General features: G+C 29.2%; 1 protein-coding gene and 1 long non-coding RNA gene across 2 annotated transcripts in view; one reads left to right on the forward strand and one right to left on the reverse strand.

Annotated features, from left to right (window-relative positions):
* The window catches only part of LOC114418376, a 236,154-nt gene that overhangs the window by 110,638 nt on the left and 103,216 nt on the right, over positions 1 to 22,300 (forward strand). The gene's annotated exons all lie outside the window — the stretch shown is intronic.
* On the reverse strand, positions 6,375 to 7,125 carry LOC114418391. Its single transcript, XR_003668033.1, has 2 exons — positions 6,906 to 7,125; positions 6,375 to 6,773 (listed from the first exon to the last, which is right to left on the reverse strand). It is a non-coding gene; the product is annotated as an uncharacterized LOC114418391 (long non-coding RNA).

Below are 22,300 nucleotides of genomic sequence, written 5' to 3' on the forward strand. Positions count from 1 at the left end.
CAAACGTTAATAATTAATTGTATAGGAAAGAAGCTATGAAAAAAAGATTAAAAACACTAAAATACAGTTTAAGATTTGAATTCTTATACTTTGATTATTTATCTATTTATCCATCTATCAAATTATTTGTTAGTTTTTTAATTAATCAATATAACTACTTATTTTCCAAAAAAAAATCTTTAGTTTTATGATATAAAAAAATTGAGTAATCACTTAAAAAAATAAAAGCCTTTTATTTCTTGAATTTTTTTGTTTCTTCAATTAATAATTAATCTTTATTACACACTCTGCAGAATATATCAAATGAAATGTAAGGTCGTTATAGTCTCTAAATCAGCGAGAGATACAACTCTACGTCACAAAGGCAAAAAATAAACCTCTGAATTAGTTTTTTTTTGTTTTATTTTAAAGTTGACCTCTATATTAGTTTGATCATTATTGTATTAGTTTGACATCTGTATTTGGATTCTTTATCTGTTAGTAATTGTTTTCATTTTATTCATATTATGTATAATAAGTGTTGTCTTGAATTGAAACACATAAGATTTATCCAAGAGATTCTTTCATATTTGAAGTATATATATATTTTATCGATTAAGGAAAAAGACTTATAATTCCACTTTATCTTTATCTAGTTTAAATTTTGTGAGATTTTTTTTAAAAAAAAATTAGTTGATTAAATTCTTTTTTTAAAATAAATAAATAATTTGGTCTCACAGCCGGTTGTATTTTTTCTACTCAAAACTCTCGACATGTTATTTTCAATCTAAATATGAGGACACTTAAGTTGAAATTGTAATATAGAATAATTTTAAAGATTAAAAGTGAGAAATTTAGTAGAAATTTGATAAAATTATAAGATATAAGATAAAGTTTTTTTTAACAACAAAGATATGATTAACGTTTGAAAAGGAAATCAAAATAATAAAAATATATATATTAAAAGAAAATTTAAAAAATATATTTTATAAGTACTTAACGTATAGGAGTGGTAAATTATAAACACATAATAATAATAATAATAATAATAATAATAATAATTAATCAAATCTATTATTAACGTTTGGATATATTTGTTATACTTTTTATACTTTCACGGACTAAATTTTATATTTACATCTTTTAAGGACGCATTTGTCAATAGGGTGAAAAGATGAAAAGTCAAAAAAATATTATGACAAATATGCCCCTATGTTGGCAATCCATGTTGACAATCATTTCAGTGACAAATTTGTCCATTCGTGCCATGTAGACTATTTTATTAACGATGACGGACGAAAGCTAACGACAGAACATATTTGTCGCACTTTTTGCACTTTCCGGTTTAAATTTTGTATTTTTATCTTTCAAGAATGTATTTATCAACAAATTACATATTAAGGGACAAAAATGACTATTTATTTATTAACAATTTATGAATTTAAAGTTCACATGAACTGTTTTGATTAAATTGACCCGTAAAAACGAGCTGATAATCTGGACGTGCACATAATAATAACATCGTATTTACAACTACAATTAGGAGATGTTGGTAGGAGATTTTTTTTAAGTTTTTCAGAGAATCCTAAATTCCTACATTTGATATGTATATTTTAAAAATTATTTCTAGAAATCTAATATTTCCATGGATAATTTTTTAATTGAGTTTTTCACGAAACATTTCGATAAAAGAAGATACAAATTTAACTATAACCAGATCAAGTAAATGTATTCAATTGTTTAGTTAATATTATAGTAAATGTATTCAATTGTTTATTTAAATCTGAGACGCCTTTGTAATAGTTTGTATTATTGTGACTAAAACTGGCAGATCGGAAATGTTTTAAGTGGCATGGGTATTAATATTAACTATACGGATCCATGTTAATCATGCTTTATGTATTGCAACTTAACAAACAAACAAGTCAAATTCTTTTAAGAAGTTCTGCTGCTTTTTCAATTGGATTAAAAAAATGTCAAACTGCTACTTCAAAATTAATTAATACAATTATCTGCATATTCACTCATATACATGCCTGTTAATATTTGTTAGTGAAAGAGTTGATCAGTTGTTAATATCTGTTAGTTTAATTTGTTTAAGCATCTTGTCATTTGAAGGGAAAGCTATCTGGTCTCTCAAATATCCAGGGAAATCGTTCGTTCATTTTGTATGTTCTACACTAACCTAAGTTTGCCACCTCATCAAAAAATAATTTGACTTTTACATTGTTCGCGTAATTGATTGCAACCCTTTCATATATACTAGTAACCCAAAACTCGATCTGGAATAAACAAGAATGTATGAACTTTTTCTAAATGCGATACGACAGCGAAACTATGATGATGGATCTGTGGGTTGTGGTGTGATGATTTTTATTTCTTGGATGCCATTTTTGCTTTCTATAGATTATATTACTTTCCCCCATGAGTTTCTATTGATTAAGAATTGCTTTGCGTTATTCATGTTCAACAAAATGAAATCACACAAAGGAGATGAGACATTTTGGGGGAAATCATAAAAATATCGTGCTCATTAGTGAAAAAAGGAGTTTTTTTAGGGTGAAAAAATAAAGAGTTTATGTAATTAGTGAGAATCTTTTTATCTTTTTAACTTAATAAGATTTTTATTATTTTTTAATAGATTAATATTGATATATATTCATTCAAATTTATATTATTCTATTTAATAGTGTAACAAATTTATTTAATTTGATGACATTTATATTAATTTACATTGATTATTGAAATATATTCCAACAATAAAAAGGCTATACATGCATGCAGAATGAATACACGGGTAATGAATTCAAAAATTTAGTAGATGTGAATTAATAGGATGGAATGTGTTTAAGATGTGTTTGAGTGTGACGCTGGCAATCCTCTTTCTTATGGGAATAAAAGAAAAATTCTTTGTTAAAGACACAAATATGCATTCAAACTATCTTTTTTATGTTTTTTAAAATCTGAGACGCCTTTGTAATTTTTAACACATGGTTGCTTGATCTGGTTATAGTAAATGTATTTTGATTTTTGATTGAACAACTATTTAATATTCTTTTCTCATTAGCTCTTGACGGATCTGTTGGAGAAAAGAGATGTAATTGTACCTAATACAAGAAAATAAAGATCAAATTAAGCATGGAGACAGCTGTGTCGTCCGCACTACTTAGAAAGCAAGTGGATTACATCGGTTACAGGAGAAACTTTGATGAAGTAGACGAGTGTGTTAATTTCCTTACTTGAGGAACGATGATGGCCACAAAAAGACACGGTTTTCCAATTGCCTATTTTGTCTAATACTGACCTTATGGATTTTTTGGTTCTAGAAAATCCATAATGGCAGCCCTTGAATATTCCACTGTGAACATTATTGGAGTGCATATGGACCAGGTTGGCTGGATAAGAGAACTTTAATCAAAGCAATTGCTGACCAGGTGGGGTGGGCCAGCTTTAAACTATCATTTTTTTCTTTAAAAAAAGTTATGTAGACCTATATGCAAGTTTCCTTCACTATCAAAAGTTTAGATCAACTTACATGATTATATTCACTGGTTTCAAATTTAAATTTTAAATATATAATTATGTTAAATATTTGAATAAAAAATGTTATGATACTTGATTAGAATATAATTAATTACCTTTTTAGTAGAAAATACATTTGGCCTAAAAAAACCAACTTTCCTTCTCAGAACCTGGTATGTAAATGCGTTCGATTTAGGAGCAGAAAAGGTTATAGAGAAGGACATGACTGCCCCAAAAAACACTCAGTATACAATTTTATTCGTAATTTTTTATAACTAAAAAGAAGAAGAAAAAAACTACTTCTAATGGAGGAGACAACGTGTTTCATAATCTAGATATTTCATCACCAATTAATAATGCAATGAGGACAAAATAACAATTGAGACATGCAGAGATGGATCATTCATTTATAAAGTTAAAGAGAAACTATCTTTCATTTATAAAGTTAAAGTGAAAGCATCTTTACACCCGTAAAAGAAAAAGCGAGGACCACTTCTGTGTTCTGTTCCCCATTATATCAACCTACTTCCCCACTTATTTCGTTTACGTCCTTAGCATGAATAGATTGTTGGGGAAATCGAGGGGAGTAAAGTTGAAATAAACACCGGGGTGGAAGTCATTAATTAGAATCAGATACTCATTAGGCCATAAGTTCTCACTTAGGTGGATCATGAGTCATGTTTAAGGAAATTTGATAATATATTTTAACTCAAAAATTAAAGTTTAGATTCATGGGTATAGTCCTTAAGATAAGATTTCATCTCAGAGTTGTAATCCGATAATCATTACAAGATATGACAATTGAGATAAGAGGAAATGAAACTTTGTTTATAAAGAACTTATTTGAATAATTTTTTTCATAAATTTTAACAGTAAAGATATGATTAAGGTTTGAAAAGAAAATCAAAATAATAAAAATATATATATTAAAAGAAAATTTAAAAAATATATTTTATAAGTACTTAACGAATAGGAGTGATAAATTATAAACACATAATATTATTAATAATAATAATAACAATAATAATTAGTCAAATTTATTATTAACGTTTGGATATATTTGTCGTATTTTTTATACTTTCAAGGATTAAATTTTTTATTTTCATCTTTCAAATGCGCATTTGTCAGCGGGGTGAGAAGACGAAAAGTTATAAAAATATTATGATAAATATGCCCTTATGTTGGCAATTCAGGTTAACAATCATTTCAGTGACAAATTTGTCCCTTCGTGCCGCGTAGACTATTTTATTAACGGTGGCGGATGAAAGTTAACAGCATGATATATTTGTCGCACTTTTTACATTTTTTGGTCTAAATTTTGTATTTTTATCTTTTAATGATGTATTTGTCAGTAAATTACACATTAAAGAACAAAAATAACTATTTATCTATTAACAATGTATGAATTTAAAGTTCATGTTTGATTAAATTTACCCGTAAAAACGAGGTGATAATTTGGACGTGCACATAATAATAACATCGTATTTACAACTACAATTAGGAGATGTTGGTAGGAGATTTTTTTAAAGTTTTTCAGAGAATCCTAAATTCCTACATTTGATATGTATATTTTAAAAATTATTTCTAGAAATCTAATATTCCCATGGATAATTTTTTAATTGAGTTTTTCACGAAACATTTCGATAAAAGAAGATACAAATTTAACTTTTTAAGTTAAAAAAGAATTTTACGGTGATAAATATAATTAAAAATTTTCATATTACTCTTATTAGATCATTTAATTTGATAAACATTTAAATTTTTGGAATAAAAAAATCACATTAATATTTGATTTCCAAAAATCTTGTATAAATATTTCTAGAGATATTTCTGAAAAACCAAATATTTTTTAATCACATCCTAATCATAATTTTTAAGATTTATGATTTCCTGATTAAAAAAAAACCTTTTATACCAAACGCCCCGTTACAATTTCGGAGCAAAGAAATTAAATCCATGTACGAACAAGACATAAGGAAAAACAGTTCCAGTCCTTAATTAATTAATTAATTAATCAAAGTGCAAGGTTATATAGTTAATTATAAGGGTTGTTTAACTTCAACAAAACTATTTTTTTAATTTACGGCAAGAGTAATGTTAGCTATATAAATAGTATACAAAAGTAAAACTTGAATACGCTTTAATGTATTAATATCAACAGTTTCGAGTAAGTTTTACGTCAACATTATTTTATACGGTTAAAAAGAAATTCATTCTCCACATAATTATAACTTTTCTGTACAAATAACATTTTTCTTTTGACAGAAGCAAGTTTTCATCAGTGATTCACAGTGCTGGCACATAGTCAATCTGATAAGAGGGACCAAACCTGTATTTTGGCAGTTGTCAGTTGCGAGTCTTGTGACAACTCAAGGATTTATAACATTCTTTTGAGTTAAGTTCAGTCATGGCCTCCCATGCGATTTGGTCATGACATGCAAACTTCAGAAAAATAAATTTTGCTAGCCTCTGTTTTAAATATTGACTGCCATAGGACTGTTTTGTACTAGTTTTATGTCTTCTTGTAACTAATAGTTTATATTATTCTGACTAAAACTGGCAGATCGGAAATGTTTTAAGTGGCATGGGTATTAATATTAACTATATGGATCCATGTTAATCATGCTTTATGTATTGCAACTTAACAAACAAACAAGTCAAATTCTTTTAAGAAGTTCTGCTGCTTTTTCAATTGGATTAAAAAAATGTCAAACTGCAACTTCAAAATTAATTAATACAATTATCTGCATATTCACTCATATACATGCCTGTTAATATTTTTTAGTTGTTAATATTTGTTAGTGAAAGAGTTGATCAGTTGTTAATATCTGTTAGTTTGTTGAAGCATCTTGTCATTTGAAGGGAAAGCTATCTGGTCTCTCAAATATCCAGGGAAATCGTTCATTTTGTATGTTCTACACTAACCTAAGTTTGCCACCTCATCAAAAAATAATTTGATTTGTTACATTGTTCGCGTAATTGATTGCAACCCTTTAATATATACTAGTAACCCAAAACTCATTAAAACTGGGCTTCTCAAAAGTCAATCATGTTTCCTTCAAACTTAACATATTTGCCTTTGTTTCAACTCTCTAATGTAACTATGGAGCAGTAATATAATCAATTTTGTGGGAAACAAAAGCAAGAGATCACAAGTATCAATGACCAGTGGCAATCTCTCAAAGAGCACAGAAGCAACAAGGTTGTCGGAGCTTGTGCTGAATCCTCGCCTGGTAAAGAGAGGCCGAACCAGTGACATTTTCATCTTGAATCTATGCATATGAAAAATCATCAGGCACTTCTCAAATGGATTACATTGGTATACAATATGAATCTATGCATATGAATAAAAAACAAAAAAGAAGTACCCAATGAATGCAACAGTTAAATCGTCCCAAACTCACCATAATTTTAAAAGCTTTGCAATGCAAAATGAATATGCTTTCATGGATTACATTGAATTCAATGGAACACTGTTTCACTTCTCAAATGGACTTGCCGGTTTCCTTTGGATCAGAATCTATCAAATGGGATATTGGATGTGATCTTACAAATTATTTAGAGGTAGAGGGAGAAAACATATAAAGCAGAGATAAAACAGAAGCAAATAACGAGATGGGTTATAGGATGCCGTTTTCATGTCACTTAATTTTCTTTCATTTTAAACTGGGATCACGAAATTGATTCCATTCAATAATTCTTTGTATTAAACTATTTAGTATTTTAGTAAATGAATTCAATTTAACAAATAATATATTTTAAAATATAAATAAATATTGAATGTAAAATAATGTCTCGCTCACAATGTATATTTGCTATTATTTCAAGAGAAATTTACAAATATACAAAATTGAACATGAATTTTTCACAACAAAATAATGTTGTTTTAAATACAACAAGATCTTATAGCAATCATATAAGTTATTAAAATTTTAATGTATTTAACATTGGTATACATAATTTTGTTGAGATAATATAAAAATATTTAATTTTAAATAATTTTTTAATAGTGTGAAAATAAAAGAAACAAAAAAGAAACTAATTTCCTATTATAGTTGAGTGAAATTCATTAAACACACCACTATAGAAAAGATATTTAATATCAATTCTAAAAAATATATTACACCGATTCCAAGAAACATAGTATAAGACAATGTAAAATATAAAACAAATTCTATATTGGTTATTAAACTGACTTAAAAATTTTCATTTTTATATTAATTTTTTTTATAATCCAATGCAAAAGGGGAGTAGAAACTCACTTTCTACATTAGTCAATATCATAACCAATGCCGGATAAAAAAAAAGCCATAAACAATGAAGAAAATGGCATGTATGCAAAACATGATCATTTTCTATATCAGATATGAAAATAACAATGTAGACTGCGATTTTTCTAATCGGTTATTGTTAAAAGTGATGTTAATGTATTTTTTTATTTATAAACATATTGTCTATTTTATGTTGATCCCAACATGTAAATTTATAATATTTAAAAATATAGCCTATTAATGTAGAATGTAACTTTTTAAGATTTATGCTTTTCATCTCTTGCGATCTACATTATGACAGATCAAAGTTCATGAACTTTTTTTCATTTAGTCTCAAATGTCAAAGCATTAATTAATAATGTAGTAAAAATATTAGTAGTCTAATGATTTATCACACTATCAAAGTGTATGACAAGTCAATCACATATATATATATTTTTTTGCAATCCGTATTTTAATTTTTTTTATTTGTCCAAATAATTAATATAACATTTCAAACTTTCACTTAATTAGGAAATTAAATATTGATATTTCACCTTGTGAGTAGAAGGCTTAAATCCACATTGAGCTCCTCTAAGAGGGTATTAGGATTTAGGAGCCAAATGAATGGATTGAAATTTTTATCCAAAATAATATGGTAATGTTTGGTGTATGATAAAAAAAAGAGTAGACACTTTCTCTTTAGACACCATTTTTTGTCGTACACCTTCATTCATCTTTTTTATGTCTTAATTAGAAATATATTTTAAAGAAGAATAAATAATTATTTTTGTTTATGAATGTGTAAAATATTGATAATTTTATTTTCAAAAGATGAAAAATTTAATTTTAGTTCCTGAAAATAAAATAAAAACACAATAAATATATTTATCCGTTAATCTTCATCCATTGTTGTTAATGAAAAAGTTTATGTTATACATTCCAAAATAAATTTATTACTATTTTACACATACAAAGACAAATTATATTATCTCCTTCTAATTCAATAAAATTATAAATAATAGATATAATTGTATAAAGAAAGTAAAATTTACAACCGTACATCACACGGGGTGCCGTACTAGTTTAATAATGCTACGATAAGGTAACAATAATTGAGGTGGGTGACAACGTGTTTCATATTTGAGTTGGGTAGTTGGCAACGCGTTTCATAAATTAGTTGGGTAGGTGGCACCATCCAATTCGAAGAACCAAAGGTTTGTTCGTTTATTTATGACTTATATTGGTCATTTTTAATTTGTTTAAAATGGTAAGAATTTTCACTCCTACAATGATGGGTGAGTCAAATCGAATGAACATAAAATACCTATACATTAACATCTTAACATTTTGGAATGAAATATAATATTAAACTTACTTCGTGACCTATTTAATAGATGTTTTTTATGTTTAATTCCCTCAATTACATATCAGGTATAACAAAGTGCATTTGTAGATCCTATTTAAAATACATATATCATACTTTAAGCCACAATTTGTAAGCTCCTTAACAATTTTTTTACAGAACACATGCATACTTCATTATGCAAGTAAATTTTCTTTTCTTCTACCTATTTTATAAGATTTTTTTTGTCGTCAATAAAATGATATTAATAATTAATTAAAATAATTTCCTTTTAAATATATAAATTAAATATGTTTATCTAAAAACTAATTAAACTATTTTTAAATCCCATTTTTTTATTTAATCTCTACATTTTATAAAAATGTTATTTGTAGTTCATCGGAATATATAGATAAATTTTGTCAGCAAAATATTCAGATAATCACTTATTAATGATGCATTGAAGATAAGATGACAATTGATATAGTAGGGAATAAACCTTCGTTTATACAGAGCTCGTTTAGATAAAAAAAATTCATAGAAATTTTAAGGAAAAAATAAGAAAAAAAAACTTATCCATAAACAAAAATTACTATTTAACCTTTTAATTACGGCATTTAAAAAATCATGTTTTAAAGAAAATAATGAGATAACTCTTATAAATTTACTTGTGCATAAATAAATTGTATCTTATGTAGTTCATTTGATTTTTTTCTTATTTCTTTTATTAAAAATATTTATAAAAAAGATTATTTAAACATGTCAAAATTAAATTTAAGATTTAAATATATTTTTAATTTCTGTAAGTTTTTATTTTTTTTTATTTTTTATTCTTGTATGATGTTTTGTTTATTATAAATTTTTATAAATTTAAGTCTTTTAATTTTAATTCCATTAATTTTGGTCTCCATAATTTTATGTTTATATAGACTGAAATTGAAAAAAAATATACTTATAAAAATTAGGAAGAGGGGACTACTTTTTGTTTTTTAGTTACTCCAGCGTAGCTGTTATTGCTTGACTTTGACAGACGACCAAACTGGGAAGAAATTATTTGTTGAGGCAAGTGATTTGATATGCATGAGTATGACAGAGACCTTAATGTTTTGCCTGATTTATTCACTGTTTCAAAGCCAAGTAAATGCAAAGGGGTTCAGTCACCCACCTCACCAACCTTGAATTTACTTCAGTCACCCACTACCACCTTAGAACCCACACTTTACATTCCAAACAGTAATGCTTATATTTTGTCATTTGTTTGGTCATGCTCTCAGTATTATCTTTGCTTCTTTACTCCTTGTTGGTTTTCTACGGAATGGTAGTAAGCCATCCATATCCATATCCTTCAATCATGTTTAGCTTGCTTCTTCCTTAATTAATCTGCTCTTTTCTCACTTTCAGTTCATTGGGATAGTGACAAGTAATTAAAGACAAGTCACAACTCACTAGTCATCCAATTCCAAGAAGACAGGTTTCTTCCTTTCTTAATTTATAGCTTATATTGGCTCTTTTTTTTTCATTTATTTAAGATTTGAAGAAATTTCACTCATAAAGATGGATATATAAAGTGCACGGTCAAATCTTTCAACTCTCGTGACTAATGTTATCAAAAAGTAATATATTATAATTTAAGCCACACTTTAATTTGTAGCTCTTTAACAAAACTTTGACAAAATGCATTTCATTCAAACTACAAAGCAGCAGCTTCAAAACGAGGGAAGTATTCATAAAGGAGAATATGGACAGGCAAATATAAAGAAGAAAAGAAATGGGAAAATAGAGTACTTTGGTAAAGAACAGGAGATTTCCTCATTCTTAGTTTGTCTCACAACAAAGGTAAGATCCTTAATATCCTTATCGGTTAATTGCGCAGTGTCGCCCCGTGTTTTAATTTATCTATTGTTGAAATGAATGCTTGTAAATAAATATATTTGCATGATACCAATATGTTTGTTCCTAGCATTTTTTTTAATTATCAATTTAATACCCAAAATATATTAAAAGATTTAATTTGATTTCCATTTTAAAAAAAAAATTAATTTAATTTACAAATTATTTAAAAACAGACCCATATAATCTTTTTCGTCCAATTAAGTTATCGTTAGAATAACAAATTCAAACAATTTTTGTATACAAATAGTGACAACTACTATATTTATTATTAGTTTTAAAAAATAAAATGATTTTCATTCTTTTTTTTCTTCTTCTTCTTCACTTTCGGTTCTATTAATCCTCAAAAGGGTTTCACAAAGTGCTGTTTAGGTGGATTAGATCTTGGCTTGTGGGTGGGTTAAGGTGGTGATGATGGAGTTGGAGCAGTGACGTTGGGGGCCCGAGTGGTGGCGTAGCGGTGTAGTGGTTGTGCAGTGTTACTATTTGGGTGGGTTAGATATGGACTTGTGGATGTTGTTTGGGTGACTTAAGATTCTGATGATGGAGTTGGTGTTGCAGGTAAAGGGTGGCATGGCATTGTGGTTGTGGTGGCCAAAGTGAAGAAGAAGAAACGATAATCGTTTTATTTTTAAAAATAATAATAAATATAATGGTGGTTAAAAATTATCATTGTTCATAATCGAAAGCCGCTGAAATGTGTTATCTTAACGACATCAACTCAATTGGACCAAAATAATCAAATTGATCAGTTTTAAAATAATTTAGGATTAAATTAAACATCTTAAAGATTTGGAAATCAAATTAAATCTTTTAACATAATTTGGTAATAATTAAACTTTCTTTTTTTAAGGATATTCCTAGCTTTTGAATTAGTAGTGATGTATATTTTCATTATTTAACTATATGCTTTATTAACAAAAGCAATTGCCTCCCAAGTTACGTCTTGTTAGAATTCATCATTTTGTCGGTGTTCTGGGGAACAAAAGCAAAATTCTTTGCTACGGACCAAAATATACATTCAAACTTGGTATCTTTATTTATGTTTATTCAAATTTAACATTCATTTATAATTTTAAACACATGGTTTCTTGATATGGTTTTAGTAAATGCACTTTGATCGAGTTATTGTGCCAAATCTGGTAGGAGGTGTCTCGTGAGCGTTGTGTTTGACCAACCAGTCAACACAACTGTTCCCTTCTCTAAGAGTATAGTTGGAAAAAAAAATACTTAAGCCTGACTTATCCATTTTGAGCGACCTTGTGTTACAATTGTATTGTGATCATCAACATATATGTTAGAAATCATTTGGATAAATTATTTTTATTATTTAAATAAATTATTTTTTAGTGTCTTGGTTTTGTAATTGTATTATGATCATCAAAATATATTTAAAAATAATCTTGAATGAACGGATTATTGAATTGAATACACCTTGAGTCCAAAGAATAAGAAACTCTTCAAAGCTCTAACAATGATGATCAACCAATGATCTTGGATGCATGATACTTAAAGCATGTTAATCTCTCATGAAAAATATGTATAACCTCTTGTTGACTCTTTATAGAAGTGAAAGATAACATTCGTAAAAGAGTTACACAAGAAAAAGAATAAGAGTGAGTATTTATATATTTAACTAAAAAAAATAGATTTAACATATTATCAAAATTTGCAATAGATTATTTCAATCAAAATAACCTTGTTTTACATTTTCAAAAACAGGTTATTGATCACAAATTAATAACCAATTATCTCAATCGACAAAGAGCAATCTTAACTTAGAAACAATATAATCAATAATGATAATTGATTATATTGATACACATAGTTTCCTTTTTTCTTAAAACACACATTTTAATTGATTACATAATGTGATAATTGATTATCCAATGGGACCGAACTAAATTTCAACAAACAAAAGTCTTCGAACTTGTTCTAACACATTACATCCGAGACTTATGGATCAAGTGCACGATCAAATCTTTCAACTCTCATGACTAATGTTATAAAAAAATAATATATTATAATTTAAGCCACACTTTAATTTGTAGCTCTTTAACAAAACTTTGACAAAATGCATTTCATTCAAACTACAAAGCAGCAGCTTCAAAACGAGGGAAGTATTCATAAAGGAGAATACAGAGAGGCAAATATAAAGAAGAAAAGAAATGGGAAAATAGAGTACTTGCTGAAGAACAGGAGCTTTCCTCATTCTTAGTTTGTCTCACAACAAAGGTAAGATCCTTAATATCCTTATCGTTTACTTGCGTCCCGTGTTTTAATTTATCAAATGGGACCTAACTAAATTTCAACAAACAAAAATTTTTGAATTTATTCTAACACATTGTAATAAATTACATATACTTGTAATCAATTACCTTAAGCAAAACATAACTTACATCAGAGACTTATGGATCAAGCAAATTAAGAAACATAAATGATTATCCCTAAATTTGTAGAAGATAAGAAAACTAATCTAAAGCACACAAGCCTAGCTAACACAAACAATATAATGCCACACATATGGTAAATGTGTTTTGAGTGTAAAATATCAAAATCAAAACTAAAATTGAGATAAAAGAGGCTTCAATCTTTTTTTTTAATCATAACCCTTTAATTCATCATAGAAAAGACAGACACACAAACAAACAAAATCGTCTAAATTAACATTTTATCATCAAAATTATATATAAACAGCACTTATGTTAGCAATTTAATTTTTTTATTAAATGTGATTAGCTTGTAGCATTAAATTAAATTACGTCGAACTACTATTACAAAGTTAAATAATCAATCTAATGATTAGAAAGCTTCAGGTGAACTTTATTATATATAGAGAGAGAGGAGAGATACTATTTAACGTTATATATTATTATTTCTCATGAAATATATATTAGAGTAACTAATGTAGAAAATGAACATAAGTAGTGATAGAAAATTTAACATTACTACTTAAAATTAAAATGATCTAAATAAACATTTAATTATTATAATTGTATATTATATAACGTTTTATTACTTAATATGAAAATTATCAAAATTATTTTTTTGATTATCAAATTGTACACTACCTCCGTAAAAGAAATAAAGATAATATTAAATAAGATTATGGTAAGCAACATAATTTTGCATTAAATAAAATCGTTAAAAATATGTATAATCATTGATTATTATGAAGCTGAGGTTTCGATAATCCACAAACTTTTATTCAAGTATCTCTTACTATTTTTTTAATAAAAAAGTAACATTTACCATAAACTAGATTTTAAATCCATGCATTGCAAAAATTTCTTTAAAAAATATTTTTTTATATTTTACTTAATACTTTTTAAAATATATTTATCAATAAATTAATATTTTTTAAAATATTTATATTAAATTTGAGGAAGAAGATTATCTATATTCTTAGTTAAGTTCATTTATAAATGTTTTAAATGTGTTTATTGTAAAAAAGGTATATCTTTAGAATTTTTTAATAGTGTAATTTTATTAATTAAGTATGGTTGTTAATTATGTTAAAATATTTTTTTTTCAAAAAAAAAAATGTTTGTAATTTCGGAAAAAGAAAAACGAATTGGTTTTTTTATATAGAATCCTCGTATGGATAATACATACATTTTTTCTATTGTTACATTTGAAATGTTAGATTAGTGTTCCAGTCATATGGTATATTGCCTGAAACGTAGGTTTAGTGGTTCTAGAATCATTTGCAATTGTAACCCCTCCAAAACTTCCCATAATTCAGCCACAAAGGTTGTTCCTCTACCAATCCTCTTTGAAAAACCAGAAATCCAATTGCCATCAGTGTCTTGAATCAACCCCCGACAAAGGCTCTGAATTTTTGAACAGTTTCAACAACAGGGTCTATGACAGAACATTCAAGCATATCACACAGATATGGAGAAGGAGTCTATGGATAGAAAGGGGTGAATTACATATAACTCTGAAGAGAACCTATGAATGCGTCGCTTAGCTAGCTAGTTATAATTCTCAAGGTTTGCTTGCTGGGCTAGCTCAATCTCTAACTTATCCAGCTGCTGCCATTCTACATTTTGCCAAATTCACAAATCTAAGCTGCCAATGACATTAATTAATAACTTTTACTAAATGCAACCCGATCCGATGCGGAACTCTGAAAAGTGAAAGAGTGTTTATTTGTCTATCTATTTGGCTATTTGATGGCGGATCTCTGGGGTGGGGTGTGTGATGATTTTTATTTCTTGGATGTCCTTTTTGGTTTCTATAGATTGTATTGCCTTCCCCCATGAGTTTCTATGGATGAAGAATTGCTTTTTTTTTTCTTTTCTTGAGTTATTCATGTTCTACAAAATGAAATCACACAAAGGGGATGGAGACATTTTGGGGGAAAATCATTGCTAATTAGTGGGAAAACGAAGTTTTCTGTAGGCTAAAAAATGGAGAGAATATATATAATTAGTGAAAATTTCTGCATCTCTTTAATCTAATAATAAGATTCTTATTATTCCTTAATAGATTAATTATGATATCTGACTATTTAAACACATAAAATATAAAATAAAGTTCATTAATAATAAATAATATAATTATCTTAAAATATTAGTGTACCTTAATTATTACTGAAACCTATTACAACAATAAAAAAAGGTTATACATGCAGAATTGGTACACAGGTAATGAGTTTAAAAATTCGTAGATGTGCACCAATAGGATGAAATGTGTTTCTGAGTGTGACGCTAAGCATTCTTCTTTCTTCTGAGAATAAAAGAAAAATTCTTTGCTAAAGACAAAAGTATACAATATACATTCAAATTTGATATCTTTTTTTTTTTTTTGTTTTTTAACTCATGGTTGCTTGATTTGGTTTTAGTAAATGTACTTTGATTTTTTATTGATCAACTATATGATATTCTTTCCTCATTAGCTTTTGACTGATCTGGTTCCACTCTTCATTTTGTTGAAGAGATGTAATTGTACCTAGTACAAGAAAATCAAGGTCAAAGCATGGACGCTGTGTCATCCGCACTACTAGAGCCAGTAACTAATTCTTTGTTGGATCTGCTTAAAAAGCAACTGGATTACATCCATTACAGTCGAAACTTTGATGAACTACGCGAGTGTGTAAAGCAGCTTAAACTTGTAAAGGAGAAAGTAGATCATCAATGTGAGGAAGCTTTCAAAAATGGACACGAAATTGAAGGTAAGGCTAGAGAATGGTTAGGGAAAGTGGGTAAATTTGAGACAGAAGTGGAGAAGTATTGGAACGATGATGGCCACAAAAAGACACGGTTTTCCAACTATTTATTTCTTTACTTTTGCCATAGACTAGGCAGACTAGCAAAGAAGATGGCAGTTGAGGGTAAAAAGATAACCGATGATTGCCCCAAGTCTGATGAAATTGCCCATCGGGTATACGTAACATCTAATGATGCCATTTTGTCTAATAATGACCTTATGGATTTTGGTTCTAGAAAATCCATAATGGAACAAATAATGGCAACACTTGTTGAAGATCCCACTGTGAAAATGATTGGAGTGTATGGGCGAAGTGGGGTGGGTAAGAGCACTTTAATCAAAGCAATTGCTAAAATTGCTCGAGACAAGAAGTTGTTTAATGTGGTGGCTTTTTCAGAAATAACAGACAACCCCAATCTAAAACAAGTCCAGGAAGATATTGCTTACCCTTTGGGATTGAAATTGGAAGGAGAAGGTGAGAATGTAAGAGCTGATCATCTACGAAGGAGGTTAAAGAAAGAGAAAGAGAACACCCTTATAATCTTGGATGACCTTTGGGACAGATTAGACTTGAATAGGTTGGGAATTCCACTTGATGGTGATGTTGATGATAAACAGGGTCCCAAAGGGCCGACAAAAGAAAAATCTCTTGGTGATTATAAGGGTTGCAAAATTTTGCTAACTTCAAGGAAACAAAATGTATTAACGGATAAAATGGAAGTTAAATTAACTTTCTGTGTAGAGGAATTAGATGAAAAAGATGCTCTGAAGTTGTTTCGGAAGGAGGCTGGAATACATGGTGAAATGTCCAAGTCTAAACAAGAAATTGTTAAGAAGTACTGTTCAGGGTTACCTATGGCAATAATTACAGTTGGAAGGGCATTAAGAGACAAGAGCGACTCAGAGTGGGAAAAACTTAAAAATCAAGACCTGGTGGGAGATCAGAATCCTATGGAGATTTCTGTAAAAATGAGTTATGACCATCTAGAAAATGAGGAGCTCAAGTCCATTTTCTTTCTTTGTGCTCAAATGGGTCATCAACCCCTAATTATGGACTTGGTGAAGTATTGCTTTGGTTTGGGAATACTTGAAGGGGTCTACTCACTTGGGGAAGCTCGAGGCAAAATATCTACATCAATCCAGAAGTTGAAAAACTCAGGTTTAGTGTTGGATGGAAGTTCTAGTATTCATTTCAATATGCATGATCTGGTTCGAGATGCAGCTTTATCTATAGCACAGAAGGAGCACAATGCATTTACTTTGAGAAATGGGAAACTTGATGATTGGCCTGAACTCGAGAGGTGTACTTCTATTTTTATATGCAACAGTGTTATCATTGATGAGCTTCCAGAAGAAATAAATTGTCCTCAACTTAAATTTTTCCAAATTGACAGTGATGATTCATCTTTAAAAATACCCAACAGTTTTTTTAAAGGAATGAAAAAGCTCAAAGTATTAATGTTGACTGGTATTCAACTCTCAAGCTTACCATCTTCAATTGAAAGCCTATCAGACCTCAGATTGCTTTGTTTGGAGAGATGCACTTTAGATGACAACTTATCCATCATAGGGAAGCTGAAAAAATTAAGAATTCTCAGCTTTTCTGGATCTCGAATTGAAAATTTGCCAGCTGAGTTAAAGAACTTGGATAAACTACAATTACTAGACATCAGCAATTGTTCAGTAGTCAAGAGGATTCCGCCTCAGCTTATGTCAAGGTTGACTTCGTTGGAAGAGTTGTATGTAAGAAAGTGCTTCATGGAAGTGTCGGAGGAAGGAGAGAGAAACCAAAGTCAAAATACATTTATTTCAGAACTAAAGCATTTGCATCAATTGCAAGTGGTGGACTTAAGCATTCCATGTGCTGAATTTTTTCCAAAGGAATTGTTCTTTGACAACTTAAGTGATTACAAGATTGAGATTGGGAACTTCAAAACTCTTTCAGCTGGAGATTTCAGAATGCCTAATAAGTATGAAAATTTCAAATCTTTGGCATTGGAGCTGAAGGATGACACTGACAATATTCACTCTCAGACAGGAATAAAGTTGTTGTTTAAAACAGTTGAAAATTTGTTGTTGGGAGAGCTGAATGGTGTTCAAGATGTTATTAATGAGTTGAATTTGAATGGATTTCCACATCTGAAACACTTTTCCATCGTAAAGAACCCTAGCATCAAATATATCATCAACTCAAAGGATTTGTTTTATCCTCAGGATGTTTTTCCCCAGTTGAAATCTCTATGCCTCTACAAACTAAAAGAGATAGAGATGATATACTTTAGTTCAGGTACAGAGATGATATGCTTTAGTCCATTTACAGATTGCTCATTCACCAAATTGAAAACGATCAAGGTCGAGAAGTGTGACCAATTGAAGAATCTTTTCTCCTTTTGCATGGTTAAATTGCTTGTGAGTCTTGAAACAATTGGTGTTTCCCATTGTGGTTCTTTAGAGGAGATCATTAAAATACCTGACAATTCTGATAAGATTGAGTTTCTTAAGTTGAAGTCTTTGTCACTTGAATCATTATCATCATTCACTAGTTTTTATACCATAGAGGGGTCTTCTACAGACAGGGATGAGATACAAATTACTGTTGCAGAGAATGAGCATAGTGAGATGGCTCCTCCTCTTTTTGGTGAACTGGTATGATGGTGCATATTTTTCCTTTAAATTTTTGAATAAGTTTGTGACTAATTATTTTTCAGTTGTAAATATGTTAATTGTGTATGTGCTTGCAGGTTGAAATACCAAACTTAGAGAACTTGAATTTAATCTCGATGAACAAGATCCAGAAGATATGGAGCGACCAGCCCCCGTCAAACTTCTGCTTTCAAAACTTAATAAAATTAGATGTGAAAGGTTGTGATAATTTGAGATATTTGTGTTCATTGTCCGTGGCCAGCAGTTTGAGGAAACTGAAAGGCCTCTTTGTAAGCAAGTGTAAAATGATGGAGAAGATTTTTAGCACAGAAGGAAATAGTGCAGACAAGGTGTGTATAGGTGTAAATAAGTAAATTTTTATAGTTGACTGAATGTTATGCATTTCTGTTTAGTTTCGTTACCAAATAATGGCTTGTTTCCATCAAAGTGCAGGTCTACGTCTTTCCTAAGTTGGAGGAAATCCACCTCAACGAAATGGATGAGTTAACAGACATATGGCAAGCTGAAGTGAGTGCTGATTCCTTTTCTAGTCTCACTTCTGTGAACATTCGTCTTTGCAATAAACTAGACAAAATTTTTCCGAGTCACATGGAAGGATGGTTTGCGAGTTTGAACAGCTTGAAGGTTTCTGATTGTGAGTCAGTGGAAGTGATTTTTGAAATCAAAGATTCTCAGCAAGTAGATTCATCTGGTGGGATAGACACAAATTTGCAGGTTGTTCATGTATCCTGTCTCCCAATGTTGGAGCAGGTGTGGAGCAGGGATCCGGGAGGAATTCTTAACTTCAAAAAACTGCAGAGTATAGAGATGTATGATTGTAAAAGACTGAGGAATGTATTTCCAGCTTCTGTGGCCAAAGATGTTCCAAAGCTTGAATACATGTCGGTCAGAGGGTGTGATGGAATTGTGGAAATTGTTGCCTGTGAAGATGGATCCGAAACAAACACTGAACAATTAGTGTTTCCTGAACTAACCTACATGGCCTTATATGACCTACGAAGCATCCAGCATTTCTACAGGGGGAGACATCCTATAGAGTGTCCAAAATTGAAGAAGTTGTCAGTAGGGAAATGTAACAAGAAGCTAAAAACATTCGGAACCGGAGAAAGGAGCAATGAAGAAGATGAAGCAGTTATGTCAGCTGAAAAGGTAAGTCATATAGTGAGACATAAATGGAGAGTGATATTGTAAGATGTGTGGCATACTTAAAAAAGATATAGCCCTGCTAAATATAATATGGATTATTAATTTAACGTCTCTCGTCCCCTAATCCCTCTTTTATTTAGAATTTAGAATTCAAGGGAATGTTTGACCAAAGGCCAAAAATTAGAAAGGCAAAAGGCCGTCTATAAGTTATCGTCAAGAGGCGCGAGTGCGTGACATAATTTTATACATTTTTTAATGAACAACCCTAGTTATACGTATTTTATATATATAAGTAAAGTTTATATAAATTATATTGCCAAAGTATTGACTTTATACTAAATTACGAAGAAAGTACCATATTATTAAATTTTTTATTATTACAAATAAAATAAAATTACTGGCATTTCATTTACGGTAAGAGCCTAGAGGTCTTTGATTTGACAAGGGTCACCGACACAGACAACCACTTCCCAGGTTTAATTTGTGCCGCTTCCATCAGGTTTAATATATATAAAGTACCTTCCTTCTTCATGGTTTACTATTTACTTTTCTTTTATTTTTCTTTTTCTGTAGATATTCTCCAACTTGGAGTATTTGGATATTGACTTTGACGAAGCACAGAAGTGGTTATTGAGCAACACTGTGAAGCATCCAATGCACCGTTTAAAAGAGCTTAACTTGTACTATGTTAATGATGGTGAACGTCTCTGTCAAATTCTGTACAGAATGCCAAATCTAGAAAAGTTATTCTTGTGGGAAGCTAAACATTTGCTTAAAGAGTCGTCGGAGTCACGTTTGGGAACCGTATTACAGCTGAAGGAATTGGTTTTGTCGTTGTCAGGAATAAAGGATATAGGATTTGAACGAGAACCAGTTCTACAGAGACTAGAGCTTTTGAGCTTAAATGGGTGTGACAAATTGAGGAATTTGGCTCCTCCCTCGGTATCATTGGCTTACTTGACAAATTTGAAAGTAGTGCATTGTAATGGATTAAGGAATTTAATGGCATCCTCAACGGCAAAAAGCTTGGTTCAACTTAAGTCCATGAAGATAAGCCGTTGTAATAAATTAGAGGAAATAGTAAGCAATGAGGGAAATGAAGAAGCAGAGCAAATAGTGTTTGGCAAATTGATTACTATAGAACTTGAGTACCTACTGAAGCTGAAAAGTTTTTGCAGTTACAAGAACTATGAATTCAAATTCCCGTCATTGGAAGTATTGATTGTGAGAGAATGCCCATTGATGCAAAGATTCACGGAGGGTGGCGCAAGAGCACCAAAGTTACAAAACATAGTTAGTGCTAATGAAGAAGGAAAAGAGGAAGCCAAATGGCAGTGGGAAGGAGACTTGAATGCCACCATACAAAAAGGTTTCAACAAGGTACTTATTCATTTATTTATGATTTAAATATATTTTTATTTATCTTGTTAGTATTTTTTTATTCGTCCTTTTTTTATTTTTGTTCTTCAAAGTTATTATTTTTGTTAATTTTAGTCTTTTTAGGTTATTTCATTCATTTTTAATACGTTAATGTTTTTTTAAATTTTAGTCTCTTTAATATTTTAAAATATTCATTTATAATCCTCCGCACGAAATTAAAATTAAAAAATACAAACTTATAAAATAAAAAATGAGTAAAACATATTACGGAGATCAAAATTAAAAAAGCATAAACTTTCAACGACTAAAATTAAAAAAAAAAACTTACCAGAGACAAAAATAAAAAAATATTAACTTACATTTATCAAATACATATTTAAACTTATATTTATTACAAATTCTCATTTATCAAATACATATTTAAACTTATATTTATTACAAATTCTCCTAGTTTTATTAACTTTTCTTCTTTCCTTAAAAAAACAAACTTTTCTTCTTTCATGAGATAAAAAAAATTACTTGCCATGAATGGAAATTATAAATCCTTGTTTTTCCCAGCCTTAACCAGCAAGTATGTTAAATTTCTTAAGATATAAATATGTTAGCTCAAAAAACCAGCATTTATATAAATTTATTAATCATTTTTGTTTTAAAAAAATTCATTCATAAAATTTAAAATAATACGAATGTGACTGCTTCATGTAGCCAGCGTAGTCATAAAGAAAACTTTCCCTCGTCTTACAACTTTTCTTTTTAATCAAAATAAATAAACTTCAATTCATATTTGATTGTCATCCATTAATTTTTGTTAACATTTTTAGTCCTTTTAGAAATTTTTGCTCTTTATTAATCCTATTGTTTATGTTATATTTAAGAAAAAAAAACGACTAAAAATGGATCAAGGAACACA

This window comes from Glycine soja, chromosome 7 (assembly GCF_004193775.1).
Source record: "Glycine soja cultivar W05 chromosome 7, ASM419377v2, whole genome shotgun sequence".
Classification (NCBI taxonomy): domain Eukaryota; kingdom Viridiplantae; phylum Streptophyta; class Magnoliopsida; order Fabales; family Fabaceae; genus Glycine; species Glycine soja.